The following is a 5,965-nucleotide window of genomic DNA, read 5'->3' as shown; positions in this document are numbered from 1 at the left end:
AAAATGATAATCATAAAAATAAGGTACATGAAGTAGCGAAGTGTAAATAAACTCATACATTTTCTCATCTTTGATGAAAGGAACCAACATCCTTTGATCTCTGGAATATGGGAATAATTTGAAATTAATATTTAATTATTCCCGAGTGAAACTCCTGATAAAGGGGAGCCTGAGTGATACAAAGGTAAATATTATAAGCTTTGAACTATAAGCACTTGTTGAATAATAAGCACGAAAGGGAGCAACAGTTCAATATCAGGTGAGATTTGAGTGCTGTTCTAAACACTCAACTCGGTGCATGTAAATCACGGCCATGAAAATTGTGGGAAGGTAAATTGCATTGTAATATCCTGAAACATACAACTATACAGAGTTGGATAAAAATAAAAAAGAAAGAATCAAGTGCACAAAAAACGTGTAACCAGATGTAGCTTAAATTCATCGCAAATACTTCAGATATGTCTTACTAATGGCAACCGTTGAGAAAATTACTGCTTGATGATCCGAGTGGGATTCGAACCCACCTCCCTCGATTTCATTTAAGTCTTCTCTCTCTATCAATAGCCCATTACACAGCACTTATTACTGTCTTGAACCACAGCACAAATTCAAAAGCAACCATTCGAAAGCCTCAGTCAAACTATGTAGCTTAGAACTTCCATTCATAATGATTGGATTTAAGCAGAAATTAGTAAACCATAAATCATTAATAATTTACAGAAATACGAGTTGTTTACAGCTTAATGAACTTTTTTTTATGATTTATGCTAATGAGCTTTTGAAAAAACAAAGCTTTGATGCGATAGAATTAAAATTTCATGATTTGTCGAGCAGTAATAATTTTTAATGAGTTTTGCGCATTTCATTTCATGTTTTTGAAGGCATTGAGGTTACTAATTTATACTTTAATGGTCGCCAAATTAATTTTGAAATTTTTAAAGCAGTGGTGGGCAACCTGTCTGTCGCGATACACTAGTGTGCCGCCGTAGGAGCCGTATGCTGTGCGCGGTTTCGATCGAGGGTTACCTACATGGTGTGCCGCAAAGAAAAAGGTTGTCCACCACTGGTTTAAAGTGTTAAAAACTTTTAAAGCTTTAATTTTTTCAGAAGGCTAAGGCACGATGCTGTCATGATCATTGATGTCGACTCCCTATCTCAATAACTTTTGTTTATTTGCTATTATAGATAATTGAATACGACCCTACATGTCAAATAAAAAGAAAATGTTCCTCAGGAAATATGAAAAAATACAAACATATACGCACATAAAATGTAAATAATTTCAATTTATTTTCTTTCAGTCATGACATGCGAACGGAGACGGATTTAGACGAATTAAGAAGAAGACAAGTTTTACTTCTCAGAAGACAAAAAAGGGACTCGAATTTCTCATTTTGTTTTATTTTTTATTTACTCTGAAAATTTATGAGCTTTTCTCGTTTTCTAATGCTGGCTGTGGATGCAACATCTATGTTAATATGACATAAAATAATGTGACCTTCAAAACTTTGTTTAGCTATCGCAATTGGCAGAAGATGATGAGCATAACACACATATTTTTTATTGTTGAGCACATTATGCTGTTGGATATTCTTGGATGAACAAATGTGTGACTTCTGAGAAAAAATTTGTGAAATTTATGAATATGGGATATATGGTAAATACTGTGTGACCTTAATGGATGGGTGTAGAGGTCATTGTTTTTTATATTCATTGTGACATTAGTATTCGTTTTGTGTTGCGGATCTTAGTTTGAACACCATTGCATTAACTGATGAAATTGACATGCTTTAAGATAGGGGTATTCAGGAAGAAGGAAGTTGAGCGTCAAACCCCGGGGTGGATTGGATGTCAAACCCTGGAGTGGATTAGATGTCAAACTCTGCGCGGATTATATGTCAAACACGGGGGGGATAGGATGTCAAACCGCGGAGCCGATTGAGTGTCTAACCCCGGAGCAAGTTGGATGTCAAACTCCGGATCGAATTGGGTGTCAAACCCGGATCGAGTTGGGTATCAAACTCCGAAGCATGATGGATGTAAAACCCCGAGGTGTGTTAGGTGTCAACAAAAATCTGAAAAAGTTCGAGAAAATTCAAATTTCTGAAAAAACAACGTCATTGATCTACAATAGGAACTAACGTAACTTCGGATGAAAGACCCCAAAAAAAAATCAATCACAAAAATTTACTTCCTCCAATCACAGACCTGACGTCTTCAAAACGTGCAAATATCAACTCTCACCACATGTACATTCTCTCCTACTCGTCTGATTTGAATCACTTTTCCTGGCACTATGCCTAGATAAATCAATGAATGAATACAAACAGAATTCGTTCAATTCAGATTTTTTTTATTGATGCAGATTTTCTTGAATTTATAAATTAGCAATTTTTTTTTTTCATCATTTTTCAAACATTTTAAATACAAAATAAATTTTCATTTAACAACAATTTATAAATCATTTTTCATTTCCATTTTTTTTTTTTTCAATTTCTTACTATCTACATTGTTTGACTATCTCACTGCCAGTGTAGACAAATGGACGTTGAAATGACGGCAATTTTCTTATTTTGGAACAAGAAATTGAAAAAACTAATATTGTGACTGTTCATGAACAGATTGTACGTGTCAGTACTTTAGGAAAATGAAAATTTACGAATTGAAATTCTTGAGAGGCTGTGAGCAGCATGTTTAAATTTAAATTCCAATAAATATTCATTTCAATATTCCATTTGGCTACCTAAAAATCGATTCCTTTCGTGTAAATATCGACCTTAATTTTTTATTGAATTTTAAATTATCTATTTTAAAATTGAGGTTAACATTTTAATGTACAAACATTTTATTTTAAAAAATAAAGCACGTCTACAAAAAATTATTCCTTAAAAGCATTTTCTTGATGTTTTTTTAAATTAAAATAGAATATTTTATGGACTTGCCCAGCGACAGAAATCTTAAGATGCATCCTTGAACCGACCAACTGTCTAATTTATGATCATACCTTGTAATTAAATATTATGCTGCCTTTTCCACCTAAAATTCAGAAAGGTATTGCGAGTTTTCGCCCAAAAACTGCTTATTAAGTAAAATTAAAGGTGGAAAAAGTTTAATTGGGTTTATTTTTAGTACTATTGGATTTCCTTTCTTAAGGATGTTGCGGAATAGCGATTTAGAACCACAAAAATTAAAGAAAATAAAAGAAATCCATTCTTCTAATCTTAATCTATTGTTCAGACCCTCATATGGCATAATTTAGCTGATTTAGTTGCTTCCCAGACTCATCCCTACATCCGCAGCATTTCATTGATTGTGCTTTGGATTCGTTAATAGCCACTAATCACTCAAGGATCAATATGATACCAGGTAAGAACTAAGTACGTACCAACTAAGTCCTAACTAAGAGTCCCAACTCAAATTGTTCATTCCAATGACCTTTACTGAATCAGGTAACACACTATGACTAACATATCTAAATAGTCTGAGAAATAATGTTTATGTCTATGTTAGAAAACCATGACATGTCATTTTAACGATTTCTTGCCAATTAAGTGATCTAATATACCCTGGGAATTATATTGGTCTTCTCTGGATCACATGGTACAAGAGATCGTAGATCGCAGTGATTTATTGTCTTCGATGGACTCTAATCTTTAATTCTCTGGTTCATTTCCTGACATTTTAATATCGAAAATATCCACTCACGCCAATTGAAGACTGTTTACATTATCAAAAGCAACATTGCATGACTCATCGACCACCATCATTGCCAGGCTAATCAAATAAAATTTCATCTACAAAAAAACACAATCGCTAAAACTTTTTAAACACTCCCAGACAATCGTGATATAGCCCAGATGCTGAATACCAAAAATTGCTGTCATAATTTTAAAAATTCATCGTGCAGTCTTGAATGAGACTTACATCTGCAGCTGGCAATAAATTCAACTTGCAACATAAAAATGTTGTGTTTTTGGAAGTGAAAAAGTTGCTTTTATTTTTCCCATCCGTGACATTAATCTTGGCATGAATATTTTCTTTTTAGCTTCTATTTAAGCACCCGGGGAGGTCGTCTTTATTTCAATCATGTTGTGAACGGAAATAATGCTCTTCTATATGACAGCACGTATCATAAACATTTGACAAAGAAAATTCCGAAAGTTGTGTGCTGTCTTCTGTCTATTTTATAACAATAGTCATCATGACTTGTTTACACTAATTTTGAATGTACAATTTGGAATGTGAAATGTACTTTTGGTTTGGAGTTGAAATCTCTGCTTAATTTAATTAATTTGAAGAGCTGAGAATATTTTTAGAAAATTAGCTATGCAAAAATCAGTAATGGACAACCTCTGTGCTGCGAGACAGTTAAGTGCAGCCAAAAATTTTTGAAAATGCCACGAAACCGCAGCTTCGGACAAGGCTTATGATCAGATTGTACCGCGAAAAATCAAATGTTACCCACCACTGGAATACTTAGATGATTCTAATCTGAATCTGAGAATTGCTTGATGAATTAATGATTTGATACGGTAATTAATTCTGAAGTCATTCGATTTTCTTGGATAGAGAATTAATGCTGAATTAATTCATTTGAATGATAATTAATGACATTTAATGGCAATTATATGGAAATTTCATCTTGAATAATTCTTAGTGTTTGGAATCAGGATATGAAGGAATCATTTATTCATTTCCATTCTGGTTATCTTTAGCATTATCATTAATGTTTCATAGTATTAAAGTAAATTTTCCCGGAAAGCACTTGGAGTAGAAAAGGCTGAAAGTCTATCCACAGGCCTGCGTGACTCTGTCTCAAGGCTAGATTCGATGAAATATGACTTCAGGGCAGAGTCAAGTCTAGACTGAGTCCAGATTTTCAGACTATTTCAATGTCGTGTACTTTCCATGTTTGCAACAACTTGTTTCGAATAGGAATCGAACTCACGTCATTGCGATCCTAAATCATATGAGATATTCTGGACTGCTTGTATACTTGGCAGAATGCCAACTTTTTACAGCAACAGAAAGCAAATTCTTCGCTCTTATCAAGGCATGTCTATGCCTTAATTCCAATCATATAAACCCTTCTCACAGTAAACAACTTTATTCAGAATATCTGTTCCTTAACAAAAAGTATTGAACGATATTCAATAATAAAATTGCACCCCACAGCTGCCTATACAATCCGCAATTTCAATAATAGAATTTTTTACTTTTGGCATGTCAAATGACGAACTGTTTACGATTATCATTTCTATTTTCATATAAATAATATCCAAATTGCGTGGTACGGACTTTCGCTCAATATTAAAATGTCAGAAACAATTCGATTCCTAGGAAATTTATATACCCGTGATACGTAAATAAGCTGAAAATACTCTCGTGCTCTTCCTTAATAAAACTTATGGAAAAATAAATATACAGGCATGTGTTGACTTTGATTATGCATGTAGATGTTTAAGGGACTTTTCTTTCTTCAGTATTTATATCTTTTTGTATATTTTTGTATGTGATTTGGCACGTATGAATTTATTTGGATACAGAGTTGGAGGTTAATCTTATTACTTGATGCTGAATGAACTTTGCATTGGGTTTTGGGGGATTTCTTTGATTTCTCAGAAGACATAAGTACTTTTGATTCTAAATAAGCTTAATGCTAAGTGACTTTACTTCTGCTTAAAATAAAGTTTGGAAAATTTTCCCGCTCTTTTTGTGGATTTGTTTACATAAATTAAAAACTTAATATTTCAATTATATAAGCATATTTATTGATGGAACTTGATATAAATAGCTTTGCTCCCACTTTTTTCATGCTTTTAATGTAACTAAAGAGCTTATGAAGGTGAAATGAGGTTGAATTTTGAAGTCAAAAATCTGAGGTGAGATGTAAATAAACTTAAAATTTTAGCAGTTCAATCTCAATTTTTGGATTCAATTTTTTTGTTTTTCTATGAATTTGATT

The sequence above is a fragment of the Chironomus tepperi genome, unplaced genomic scaffold (assembly GCF_022539635.2).
Source record: "Chironomus tepperi strain 1889 unplaced genomic scaffold, CSIRO-AGI_Ctep_v1 contig_177, whole genome shotgun sequence".
In the NCBI taxonomy this organism is placed as follows: domain Eukaryota; kingdom Metazoa; phylum Arthropoda; class Insecta; order Diptera; family Chironomidae; genus Chironomus; species Chironomus tepperi.
This window is presented reverse-complemented; position numbering follows the sequence as displayed.